Raw genomic sequence first — 14,687 nt, forward strand, 5'->3', positions numbered from 1 at the left:
GCTTGAATTTAGAGTTTTAGAGCCAAGCCAGGTTTGGGCTGCCTCCTTCATATTCTTGGCAGTACCCAGGATGATATTTCTGAAATGGAACTGAAGAAGAAATGTTGAAGGTTCTGTATAAGCTGCTGCTGCAGCAGCAGCAGCAGCAGCAGCAGCAGCAGCAGCAGCAGCAGCAGCAGCAGCAGCAGCAGCAGCAGCAGCAGCAGCAGCAGCTATGTATAACAAGAAGAGAGTCTGCCAAAGTCATAGCTGATTTTCACACTCAATCACTATGGGCTAACTCATGCCCTCATTATTCCCATTGATGACAATCCCAGTTATGGGTGAGCTCAATGTTGAATTTGTAACTCTGAGCCAAAAAGAGGTCAACAGAACATTTCTTTGTGCAAAAAAACTTGGAAGAGGGACAGACTTTTAAATACTGGCTCTGCCTCCTTTTGGACAAGTTAAGAAGTTCATTTCTAAAATATTCCTTACTTAATCGGGTTAATATTATATAATTGCTTATAGAGGCCAAGGTCCCCCAATACGCTAAAAAGTATGAATAACAACTGACAACTATCTCCAGGGGTCCAAGACAAGAAAATGCTATAGGCAGGTAAATGGTAGAGATGCAGGTTTAGTACACTGCATTTCATTCTTGATCATCATAAGCAAAGAACAAATAAGAATTTTTACAATGATTTCCTTATAGTGGAGATAATGAAAATTCTCTTATAAGGTTGTGTAATGTATTATTAATTGATGAGGCATCCTTCCATTCCACAGCAACTTAGGAGGTCAGAAGAAGAGATAGCCTCCCTAAATGCAGCACAGGAGTGGGACTTGGTGGTCATGACAGGAGCAGCAGAAATGTCATGATGTTACGAGCCATAGATGGGTACAGGGATTAGAGAACTGGTTAGAAAGAGATTACAGGGGATGCCTGTGCTAGCACTGGTCACAGGACCAGAATCTGTTTGTCTATACCAATTTCCAGGTCACAGTTCAAGGGTGGAGAGGAGTACTTTTGGTTAGGAGTGAGCAGGGACTCTGAGAAGCAATATCAGTTAGGGTCTCAAGGGAGCGGTATTGGGTGCAGTATTGATTTAAATCCCAGGGAATCAGGGGTACTTCATGTGTAAGGACCAGACCTTAGAACAGGAAAGCAGTGACCACATCATCAGTTATGGTCTCAAGGGAGCAGTATTGGGTGCAGTATTGATTTAAATCCCAAGGAATCAGGGGTACTTCATGTGTAAGGTCCTTCAGACCTTAGAACAGGAAAGCAGTGACCACATCTCTCCCTGGATCACACCACCATGGAAGCAGCAAAACTTCCAAACCCTCAGAACTATTTCTTAAAACAGCAGTATGAAAAAGTCTGAAGCTGGGGACAGTACCCCTCCCCCTATACCAACACAGGGAACAGAGCCCAACTTTAACATAAAGTTCAAACTCAAGAAATAGACTTGGAAATGAGTAGGCAACAAAAAAGAAATATGACCATAAAAAGCAACTATAGTTACAGGAGGATCAAGACACAAACTCAAAAGACAATGGTGTGAAAACAGGTAAAAACAAAGACTCAAAGAAAGAAAATGTGAATTGGATACAAGTTCACCAAGAATCCCTAGAGGAGCTAAAAATGATTTTGAAAATCAAATAAGAAGGGTGGAGCAAAAATTGGATTAAAGAAATGAGAGCAAGGGAAGAAAATTACAAAAAGACAATGAACAACTTGGTAAAAGATGTACAAAAAAACCTAAAGAACATAATACCTTAAAAAGAGAGTAAGCCAAATAGCAAAAAGGGGTATAAAACCTCACTGGACAATATAACTCCTTAAAAATTCTAATTGAGTAAATGGAAGCTAATGACTCTGTGAGACTTCAAGAAACAATAAAACAAAATTAAAAGAATGAAAAAATAGAAGAAAATGTAAACAACTGACCTGGAAAATAGATTGAAGAGAGATACTTTAAGAATTATTGGACTTCCTGAAAGCCATGATCAAAGAAAGAGGCTAGACATCATATTTCAATAAATTATAAGCAAAAATTTCTTGATATCCTAGAACTAGAAAGTAAAATAGAAATGGAGAAAAAAATTATTGATAACCACCTGAAAAAAATAAAAACTCCCAAGAATATTATGGCCAAATTCCAGGGCTCCCTGGTCAAAGAGAAAATACTTCAAAAAACCAGGAAGAAACCATTCAAATACCATGAACCCACAGTCAGGATCATATAAGATTTAGCAGCTACCCATATTTAAGAAGGAAAGGGCTTGGAATATGATACTTTGGAAGGCAAAGGAGCAAGGATTACAAACAAGAATAATCTACTCAGAAAAACAGTATAACATTTCAAGGAAAGCAATGGATATTTAATGAATTGGAGGACAGACTTTCAAGCATTGCTGATAAAAAGACTAAAGACTAATTTCTATTAAGAAAATCTGAATTTCAAATACAAGACTAAAAAAAAATATAAAGGTAAATATGAAAAAGAAATAAGGGATTCCAAAAAGTAAAACTGTTTATATTCCTATATGAAAAGATGGTACTTCTAAGACTTTCTCATTCTTAGGGCAGTTTGAAGGATTCTGTATAGACAGAGAATCTGGGAGTGATTTATTATGTTGGGATGGTAAAAATAAATAGATGGATGAGAAAGAGAATGCACGGGGAGAAAAGAGGAAAGGAGAGGAAGAATGGGGAAAATTATTTCACATAAAAGAGGCATACAAGGAAGAGTTAAGGAGGATGGAAGAAGAAAGGAAGGGAAAAGAAAGGAATAGGAAGATGAAAAGATGAAGGGAGGGTTTGGTGGGCAATGCTTAAACCTCACTCTCTTCTATATTGATTCAAAGATGGAAGAATACACACACACACACACACACACACACACACTCCATTGGGTATAGAAATTTATCTTAATAAGGGAAAAGGAGGGGAAAGGGATAAGAAAAAGTCGATATTTGTGGTAAAAGGGATGACAAATAAAATAAGGTATAGGTCAAAAGCAAACCAGACTATTAAGGAAGGACAGGATAAAAAGAGGAAGAGAAGGATAAAGAGAAGAAAAGAAAATGGAGGGAAATGCATTACTATGTAATCATAGCTGTGAATATTAATGGGATGAACTCATCCATAAGAAAGAAGTGAATAGTAGAATGGATTAGAAACCAGAATCCAACTATATGCTGTTTACAAGAAACACACTTAAAACAAAGAGATGTGAACAGAATTAAAATAAGTGTTCTGGAACAAAATCTGTTATATATCAGCTGAAGTAAAAATGGATAACAATCATGATCTAAGACCTAGAAAAAGCAAAAAGAGACCTAATTAAAAGGGATAAGTAGGGAATCTACATCCTGCTAAAAGGAACCAAAAACAGTGAAGTAATATTAATATTAAATATATATGCATCAAATGACATAGCATTCAAATTCTTAAATGAAAAGTTACATGAGTAACAAGTGGAGATAGACAATAAAATAAATTAATGGGGAAACCCAACTTTCCCATCTCAGACTTACATATATCTAACCATAAAATAAATGAGAAGGAAGTTAAGGAGATGAATACAATTTTAGAAAAATTAGACATGATAAACTTCTGTAGAAAATTGAAAGGGAATAAAAAGGTGCATACCTACACAAAGATTGGCCATATATTAAGGTGTAAAACTGTTACATCCAAATGCAGAAAAAACAGAAATCTTAAATGCATCATTTTATTTCCAATAAAAATTAATTGGAAAATTGGAAAATAAACAATCTCATCCTAAGAACTATCACCACGATACCGTGTATTAAAAATGCTAGCTATAAGCAATAAGATAAGAAAAAGAAATTGGAGGAATAAAAATAGGCAATGGGGAAATAACACTATTACTTTTTGCAGATGCTATGATGATATACTAAGAACTTTAGAGAATCAACTAAAAAGTTAGTTGAAACAATAAACAATTAGTAAAGTTACAGATACAAAATAAATCCATCTAAATCAAGAGCATTTCTGTATGCTGCCAACAAAACTCAGCAAGAACAGAGAAATGCAACCTTAAATAACTGTAAAAATATATAATATTTTATGTATTAAGTCTGCCTGCCAAGATAAACACAGGGATTATATGAACACAAATAAAAACACTTTTCACACAGATAAAGACAAATCTAAACAAAGGGAGAAATTAATTGTCCATGAATAGGCTGAGTCAATATGATAAAAATGAGAATTCTACATAAGTTAATTTACTTATTCAGTGTGATACCAGTCAAATTACCAAATAATCATTTTATAGATCTAGAAAAAAATAAAATCATCTGGAGCAACAAAAGGTCAAGAATATCAAGGGAATTAATCAAAAAAATACAAAGGAAGATGACCTCGCAATACCACATCTCAAACTATATTATAAATCAGTGATCATCAAAATTATCTGCTACTGGCTGGGAAATAGAGAGGTGGATCAGTGGAACAGATTAGGTACATGACAGATGGTAGGAAATAACTATAGTAATCTAATGTTTTATAAATCCCCAAATCCATGCTTTTGAGATAAGAATGCAACATTTGACAAAAATTGCTGGGAAAACTGGAAAGTGTGAATTTAAAAAGTTCTGAGAAACAGAGTTAATGGGTAAATTAAAATCAGTTTTATTGACTACATCTAGAAAGCAGTCAACAAAAATGGGCTTATTGTCCTCTCCCTAGCGAAGAAACCAAAGCTATTGGACCACTGATATTTATAAAGTCCTTCCATAGAAGAGGTCCATCTGAGGGTGAAAATCAACTCTCATTGGTCAATAAGTAATAAGAGAGGATGAATATAATGGGAAATGAGCTATATTACAATGAGAATCTTTGGGACATGTGACTTGGATCACCAAAATCTTGGTCAAAGAGACATCAATTTCCACATCACCTGTCTGACAAAAGGGAGAATCAGTATTTTTCTCAGACTTGTCTGAGCAAACATAATAAGCAGGAAGCCACACATTGGCACAAGCTTAGAATTTCTTTTATTGGCTTTCATTAGATCTTGGTCTGGGCAAATCTTTGCTCAAGATTTGTCACACTGGTTGATTTCTGCATGAGGAAGTAAAAAAGTGGAAAAACCTTGGCCCTGAGCCAATAAATAATTATTAATACAAGAAAGAAATAATCATTTCTCTCAAAAGCAGTTTGATAGAAACTAGGCATAAACCAACATCACATACTCTATGCCAAAATGAGGTCAAAATGTATAAATGATTTAGACATAAAAGGTGAAATCATGAATTAGGGGAGCATGAAAAAATTGTCTGTCAAATGTATGGATAAGGGAAAAATGTATGACCAAATGAGATACAGAGGATCACAGGAAGTATAAGGGTTAATTTTGATTGCATGAAATTAAAAAAAAAAGTTTTTACACAAGCAAAACTAATTCAGTCAAAGTTAGAAGGAAAAAGAACCTCAGAAAGCATTTTTATAGCGTTTCTCTAATAAAGTCCTCATTTCTCAACTATATAGTGAAATGAGCCAAATTTATAAAAATAGAAGCCATTCTCCATTGAAACATTTCAAAAGGCATAAAGAAGCAATTTCAAGAAGAAGAAATCAATGCTATCAATGGGTATATGAAAATATACTCTAAAATGCTTTTGATTGGAGAAATTCAAATTAAAAAATTCTGAGATGACATCTCACATCTATCAGATTAGCTAACATAAAGGAAAAGGAGAAGTTATAAACTGTGTATTTCCTTTGACTCAGCAATACTTCTACTAGGTCCCAAAGAGATGAAAGAAAAGGGAAAAGTTCTATTTGTGCAAAAATATTTGTAACTGCTCTTTTTGTGATGGCAAAGAATTGGGAACTGAGGAAATATGCATCATCTGGGGAGTAGTTGAACAAGCTGTGGTGTGTGATTGTGATAGAATGCTATTATGCTATAAGAAATGAAGAGCAGACTAGTTTCAGAAAAATCTGGAAAGTCTTGTATGAACTGATGCTAAATAAAGTGATCAGAACCAGGAGAACACTGTACATAGTAACATTAATATTGGGGGCAGCTCAGTCGTGCAGTGGTAGAGTGTTGGACCTAGAGTGAGGAAGACTCATCTTCCTGAGTTCAAATCTGGCCTCAAATATTTACTAGCTGTTTGATCCTGGTCAAATCACTTAATCCTGTTTCAGTTTCCTCATCTGTAAAATAAGCTGGAGAAGAAAATAGCAAACCACTCTAGTATCTTTGCCCAGAAAAACCCAAATGGAAAAACAAAGAGTCAGATATGACTGAAAATGAACAACAAAGCATCAATACTGTAGCCATGATCAACTGTGAAAGACTTATTTACTCTGAGCAGAACAATGATCCAGTACAATTCCAATGGACTCATGTTGAAAAATCCTATACACCTACAGAGAAAGAACTAATGAACTCTGAGTAAAAACTGAAGCACACTTTTTTTTCATTTTCTTTATAAAGGAGGGAGGTTCTTTCCATGTTTTCATTTGAAACATGGCTAAATGGAAATATATTTTGAATGACTTCACATACATAATCCAAATATTTGTATTCTCAAGGGATGAGGAAGGGACAGGAGGAGAAGAGGGACTTTAGAACTCAAAAATTTAAAAAGTGAATGTTAAGAATGTTTTTAAATGTAATTGAGTATTTAATGAAATAAATACTATTAAGATCTTGTTACGTGTAGGTTACTATAAGAGTTACCAGTTTTTTTGATGAAATGGGATCAATAGAATTATTCTAGTCAGTTTAATTTGACTGTGGTTGTAGAATTAAAAATCAAAGCTTTTAAAGCTATGTATGATACTCAGTTTTTAGATGAAAATACTCTTGCCAGTTTTTACAAGCGAGCTGCCTAATTAAGTACAGGTTATTCTCTTTTCATGGCCTTTGCACAAATCAACTCATTTAAGGGACACTGTATTTGAAGAAACTAAAACTGTTATTTTTTTGGTACCACTCTCCCCACCAGCCTTACACATTGGCTTAGTGATTAATTCTAATGCATACAACTCCCATTTCCTCCCCCACCCCCATCTTTACTCACTATTCTGTGTACCAAAGCATTGAGGTATACATTACTAATACAATACCTAATAAAAAACAATGAGCATTGTGTACTTAGAATGTGAAAAATCTCAATGGTCATGTGTCAGTCGCAATAAGTACTTTCACAGGGTTATGTTGAGGAATGATGTAACATTAAGAATTTAGAGTAAGAGATCCTGAGTTCACATCTCTGCTTCCTAGTACCTATGTGAAATCTATGGAAACTGAGGGGATGCCCATCATTTGAGGAATGGCTAAACAAGTTGTGGTGTATGGTTGTGATGGAATACTACTCTGCTATAAGAAATGATGAGCTCACTGATTTTGTAGCTGCTGCTGCTGCTTTTCCTTCGTTCTTGAAGAGGACCATGACAACCAGGAGGTGATGCCATGACATACAAGTGAACTGGATTTAAGTGGGGGAGGGTTGTGCAAAGTTACCAGCCTCACTTTCTCCTCCACAACCATCTGGGTCCTGTGGCCAGATATAGATCAGGACAACTGGAGATGACCAGGATGTAGTGGGGAGACCTTGAATTTTTCAGGCTAAGTCCTTGAATACGTCTCAGTTTAACTGAGGCAACACCTATTCACTAAGGCTTAATTAGAAATGAGGCAGAAAATGGCCTCTTTTTTTAAAAAAAAGTTTTATCTGGAAGGGGAAGGCCCTCAGGGTTTCTGTCCTAAACAGAAACAATTGCTATTTATATTTATTCTGAGACAATTAGGGCCCAAAATGTGACCAAGTAGGGGTTAGCCTGAGACCTATTGTTGGCCAATCAATGTTGCCTGATCTATATATGATCATTTAAGCCTGATGGCTCCAGAGAGGAGAAAGTGAGGCTGGTAACTTTGCATAGCCCTTCTTCACTTAAAATCCCAAATCATTGATTTAAGAAGTGCGTGGAAAGACTTGCATGAAATGGTGAAGAGTGAAGTGAGAAGAACCAAAAGAATATTGCATATAGTAACAGCAATATTGTTTTAAAAATAACTTTGAGTTATTTTGACTATTATAAATACCCAAATTAACAACAAAGGATAAATGAAGAAAATCTATATCCATAGAAAGAACTGATAAATAAAAGTACATATAGAATAGTTTTACACACACACACACACACACACACACACACACACACACATACACATACATACATACACATTTGTGTCTAATGGTAACCATCTCTAGGAGGAGAAGGTGGTGGGTAATAACCCAGGTGCTAGAGTAGTTATCCTGTTACCCATAAAATGTTAGCAGACATAAAGGTAACTCCACATTGGGGCACCAATGCACAGTCTTCTTTATCACTTTTCTTCCTAGTCACATTCTTCAGGAGGAAGAAAGACTCAGATAAAATTTGTGCCTGCCAGGGATCAGTGGCAGGTATAAGACCTTGAAATTGTGTCCAGAAAAGAAAGTATCTATAAGAGTCATGGAAAGCTTGGATCATATTAGCTGGATTCTAGCTATTTTTCAGTGGGAGAAAAAAAAATCATCTTTATCATCATCATCATCATTATCATTAACTTGACAAAAATTTATTAATGGAGTGGGGTTTACAAGATGGCGGAGTGAAAGCAACGACTCACCTAAGCTCCTGAAAAACTCCTCTGGATATCTCCGGGGGGAGAGTCTGACCAGACTTTGGAGGTGTAGAATCCAGTGGGCAACGGACTTTGACGGATTCGGAGCCCAGGCTGGACTGGAGGGTCCACGGGAGGGATCTGTTCCGCGGGGGTAAGACCCCGGCGCACAGCGCAGCGCGGTCAGCGCGGCAGGGCGGAGGGGACCAGAGGAGCCCGAGAGTGGCGGGCGAGACCAGCGGAGCAGGAGATAAGCCAGGCCGAGCCGGTGAGAGCCGCTGAGTGCCAGACATCAGCGCAGCAGCCCTTGAAATCTTCAGCCTGAAGACGGACTTCGGTGGGTCACTACTTGAACTTCCAGGAACTGGGATGGCAGAGTGATCAGTAAGTGCTCTCTCCTCCCCCCTGATGACCGTGAGGGAACCATAAAATTCTTCCCCAGATTAATCCTGGATCAGCGGGAACAGCAGAAGGGGGCGGGTGGTCTCATAACACCAGAGGCTGGAAAAGTGGCAAAGGGGGATTCTTCCTACGGTGGCGGAGACGGCTGGAGGGACAGACGACCCAGGGCAGAGAAAATTCGCACTGAGACCCAGGCAAGCCTCAGAGCCAGGAGACGAGCCCAAGGAGGGGCGGGAACACGCGTTAGCTTCTAGGCATGCCCCAGCCCTCCAGGGGAAAAGGGAAGACAATAGGGAAGCTGGGATCACCATCCCCTGACCTTGCCTTTGCCTCAAGTCAGCTGAGGAGATATCCTGAGGACAGACCACCCCTCCCACATACCTAACAAGCTAACCCCAGGGTTGATCGGGGAAACAAAAAACAAAAGCCTGCTTTTAGCCTAGACACACATCAGCTCAACTTAAAGATCTGTACCTTCTGACTGAAAGAACCAAAAGCTACAACACTCAGCCAACATCATGAATCGGAAAAAGGAGACGAAAAGTGAAAAAACCATAGAATCTTTCTATGGGGATAAGGACCAAAACACAAACACCAAAGAGGTTAGAGCTGAGACTGTACTTCCATCTGAAACCTCAGATGGGACTATGAATTTCTCGCAAGCACAACTAGATTACCTGGAACGTCTGAAGAAGGATATAAAAGAAAAACTGGCCAATGATTTTAAAACTATAAAAAAAGAATTCACTGATGAGAACATCACCCTGAAAAAGAAAATTGAAGAAATGGAAAAGGAAGTTCAAAAATTAACTGGAGAGAATAATTCCCTAAAAGGAAGAGCTAATCAAATGGAAAAGGAAACCCAAAACCTAATTGGGAAAATTGATCAGATAGAAAAGGAAACCCAAAACCTAACTGGGAAAATTGGTCGAATGGAAAAAGAAGTACAAAATTTATTAATGAAAATCTATCATTTAAAAAACAACCTTTAGACTTCCTATGTCTGTTCTTCAACTTATTGTAGCTCTTAAATGGAAGAATTCAATTCAATTTGAAATGTATTTTTCTTTTAAACCTACTACATGAAAGGCATTGTTAGGTACTTGGAGTCCCCCCCAAAAAAATGAGTGAGGTAAACTTGTCCTCAAGGAATTTTTCATTCTAGTGGAGGGTTGTAGTGCCAATGCAATATTCACAATACTTATACTGGCCATGAATATCCCAGCACAATTCTGAATCACAAAATGCAACAGATTCTCCACATAGAGGACAGAACCAAAACTTTTATTCAGACACCAGAAAGCCAAATCCATCATAGTAACCAAGAAGTCACTGCACATTAGAACTGCTGGAGACAAAGGCCTTTCCAAGCCCCGCCCCCCACTTTCTCCCTTTCTTCTTTACCTTCTTTCTCCCTCCCCTCCAGCCTTCCCACAAATACTCCAGCCTAGCTATACTTGCTTGCCTGTGACCTTTCCAGCTCTGTCTAGCCTAAACAACTTCCTCCCAGCTCTGCTCCATCTTTCCTGTTCCACCCATTCAATAAGCTCTTCCTGCCACATATGACTTAGTCTTCCACGTGATCTAAGCAAGTCATATAGGTCTATTAATTAATAGGAAAGATTTTCCCATTTAAATGATCAATTCAAGGGTTTTAACATGAATAGTGTTTCTTTCACTTGAATGTTGGGGTTCAAGGGCACCTCAAAATGTTAGAGTGCACCAGAATTATGAGGAGTAGACATGTAGCTCACAGTATCTTAAATTAATTTGCTCAGACCTTCTCCAAGTTAAAGGTGTTAATTGAGGTGATGCAGCCAGCAGACTCTGTTCCTTATGGGAGGCCAGAGTGCCCCACAGGCCCTGCTCCCCATTGGTGGAAGAGCACTTAACCAGGTTAGGTTTCTGGTCTATATACAATTTGACAGGATAGGGGAAAAAGGGTGGGGGGCATAGCCCTGGAATGCCTGGAATATCAGGTAATCTTGAGTGTCTGTAAATGCATACAGCTATGCAAAGGGAACAGGAAAGGGGAGGGGACAAGCTGTTCTGGAACGACAGGTAATTGGGGGGGTGCTTTCTGAAAGCATATAGGTAACTCCACATTGGAAACCAATGCATAGTCTTTTTATCACTTTTCTTCCTGGTCATATCCTGCATTTTATCTCATATCTCACATCCTGCATCCTGTTTGCCCCATCTGCCAGGAACACTGCTTTCTGCCATGTCAATGTATGCAACGTATACCTCCTTTTTCTTTTTAAATCAATGGTTCTGTGACTTGTGTCTCATTTCTTCCCATCATTGAACCTGAACTAAGAAAATACTGGAATCAGACCAGTGCCTCTGACAAGGGATAAAATATATACAGATAAGTAAATACAAAGTAATATTTGGACTGTATAGTAATAGAAATTCCATTCAAGTATGGGCTGGCCAAGATGACCCAGGAAGTCCTTTCTAACTCTCAAATCCCTAAGACCTGGAATACAAAATAATTTCCAGAAGGAGGAGGCACTAATAACTGGGGGAACCGGGAAAGACTTCATATAGAAAGCATCACCTGAACTAACTTTTGAAGGAACATATAGATTCTAAGGCTCATGCATTGGGGGATGGGCTATTTGAAGGCATAGAGATGGCAGATGAAATGTCAAATTTGAAGAACTTAGTACGTCAGTTAGACTGGACAGTTAGCCTGGAACATAGAATGCATAAAAGGAATATGATGTAGAGATGAAAAGTACTTGAGAGATAGGTTGTGGAACATTGTAAATATCAGACTGAGTTATTTAAATTTTGATTTATAGAGAACCACTGAAGAGCTTTTAATATAAATTATTTAAAGCTAGCAGAGATATTCTAGTTTACTTAATCCAGAGTCTTAATTTTATATATAGTAGTGAAGGGAGGAATTGGAACCCCCCTTTCTGACTTCTAGTTCAGTTGATATAATTGCAGAAATGGGTAAATAATATATCAGTGAAGTACAAAGAATTGTCTATATGGTTTCATCCTTTTATCAAGTGAGAAAATAGAAATAGAAAGACATCAATGGAATAGAGAAGAGATACAATTTACAGCAGAAGCAAATATGATAACCTTGAATTTGACAAATGTAAAGACTTAAGATTTTGGGATAAGAATTCATTATTTGGTATAACAAAGTTGTTGGGAAAGCTGGAAAGTAGTATTACAGAAACTGACAGAGACTAATATCTTATACTTTGTACCAAAATAAGGTCAAAGTGGATACAAGAGAGATATTACAAGAAAATTAGAACATGGAACATATTAGTTATCAGATTTATGAATAGGCAAATAATTTATGAATAAACAAGAGATAGAAAGCAATTTGGTGTAAAAAGGTAATTTCAATTACATTAAATTAAACTGATTTTGCACAAATAAAACAAATGTATACAAGATCAAAAGGAAAGATGAAAATTGGGAAAAATTTTTATAGACATTTTCTCAGATAAAGGTCTCATATCTTAAATATATAAAGAACTTTGTCAACTCTATAAGAATACAAGTCATTCCCCAGTTGATAAATGATCAAATGATAGGATTAGGCAGTTTTTCAATGAAGAAACCAAAGCAATTTATAGTCATATAAAAATGCTTTAAATAGTGATTTAAAGCAGTTTGATATTTATTAGAGAAATGCAAGTTAAAACAACCTTGAGATATCATTTTACATCTATCAGGTTGGCTAAAATGATTGAAGGGGAAAGTGACAAATATGGAAAAACTGGGAGATTAATTCTTTGTTGGGGGAATTGTGAACTGATTCAACCATTTGGGAGAACAATCTTGAATTATACCCAAAGATTTATTAAACTACCTATACCCTTTTACTCAGCAATATCACTCTATTTCCAAAAATGATTAGGAAAAAAGGAAAAGAACCTATATGTTCTAGTAGCAGCTCTCTTTGTGGTGTCAAAGAACTGGAAATTGTAGGGATACCCATCAGTTGGGGAATGGCAAAACAAATTGTGGTATGTTTGTGATGGAATGCTACTGTGCTACGGAAAATAATGAGCTCAGTGATCTTAGAAAAACATGGAAAGACTTGCATGAAATAATGAAGAGTGAAATGAGCAAAACCAAGAGAACATTGTATGTAGCAACAGCAATTTGTTGTTGTTTTTTTAATTGTTCAGTCAGCGTTTATTAAATAGTGAGTCGTGATGGCAAGCAAAGTAGGATATTTCACTGTTTTTGTTTTAGTACAATCAAATGCCTCTGACTGAATCTTACCTTTATCAACCCACAGTCTTTGCTAGGAGTAAAATACAGAAACAAGAGTTTCTTTAACTAGAAACAGTATATGTATTTGCATTGTTAATGTGATTAAAGCTCTTCCCCACCCATTAATGGGCCTGGGAAGATTTATAAGAAGGCCCACACCTTTTGTTAATGATGCACTGGTTCTGGAGTATTGTGATGCCCTCTGGCTCTAAAAAATTTATAAATACTTGGAGGGTGAGGTTTTACTTTGGATTTATTCTTTAGAAGTGTTTGTTTCTCCAGATGAAACTCTGGGAAGCCATTAAGGAGCCCCTCCCCTTCCCAGCTTTGATATTGAGGCTTCCCTCTCTGGTAACTATGGTCAGACAGTTGGATCTGTCTGTTGATCTGTCAGACATTTGGAAGCATGTCTGCTGACTTTTGATTTCTCTGTCTTTTTTCTGAAGTTCAAGGGGTTGACTTTCCCCCCTGAACTAAGTGAATGATACATACATGTGCTTGATTAAAGTGATTGTTGACCCCTTTTGAGGGGCCTTTCTTTTTATAAATTCAGATCTAAGAACCTGTGACAGCAGTCCCCTCTGTGTATGTTGGGGAGCTTTCTGTTACACTACTAAAGCCAAGTCAACATGCATTTCCTAAATGCTTATCATATATCAGACATTGTACTAAGTATGAAGCATATAAAGGATGCCTGGCCCCTGCTCTCATGGAGATCTCATTCTAAAGAAGGAGACAACTGGCAGCATACAGATAGCATGTAAGCAGGGTAAATTGGAGGCATGTGTGAGGCACTGTTTTTTTTTCTTTTTAATTTATGGAGTAAAACAAGCATTTCCATAATACAGTACAAAAAAAAGATGACTGCACATGAAACTGCAAGTCTGCTATGCACAACTTACTATTCCTTTCAAATATACAACAAAATTATCATGTAAATTTCTATTTTTTCCCTTTTTTCTTATCCCTTCTCCCCCCTTCCCAGATGGCTACCATTGGACACAAATAGATACACATATGTAAAATTCTTCTATACATCAGTTCTTTCCCTGAATGCAAATAGTGGCTTTCTACTTATGTCCTTTACAGTTAATTTGAGTATTTATAATAGTCAAAGTTACTTATTTGTACCAAGTTGTTTTTGAAATAATGGGCTTCAGATCTTCTTATTGTTGCTTTCTGAATTCTCTCTGGGAGGCTCAACCTCAGGGACTCTTCTCCTCTTCCGTTTAGCCACAGTTAGGTCTCTAGCGATGTTGTCCTGAAAATGTTCTTGCTCCCTGAAGTACTGCACTCACTGGGTGGATGTGTCTTCATTCCTCCTGGCCCACGGCTATAGTGGGAGAGCAGTTCTGGTCTACATTGTCAGGCCTGGCTTCTGGAAAC

The 14,687-nt window shown here is 37.3% G+C and overlaps 1 protein-coding gene across 1 annotated transcript in view; it reads left to right on the forward strand.

Moving 5' to 3' along the window:
* The window catches only part of CD226 (CD226 molecule), a 114,045-nt gene that overhangs the window by 65,062 nt on the left and 34,296 nt on the right, over nt 1-14,687 (forward strand). The window lies entirely within an intron of this gene.

The sequence above is a fragment of the Notamacropus eugenii genome, chromosome 4, assembly GCF_028372415.1.
Source record: "Notamacropus eugenii isolate mMacEug1 chromosome 4, mMacEug1.pri_v2, whole genome shotgun sequence".
NCBI classification, from domain to species: domain Eukaryota; kingdom Metazoa; phylum Chordata; class Mammalia; order Diprotodontia; family Macropodidae; genus Notamacropus; species Notamacropus eugenii.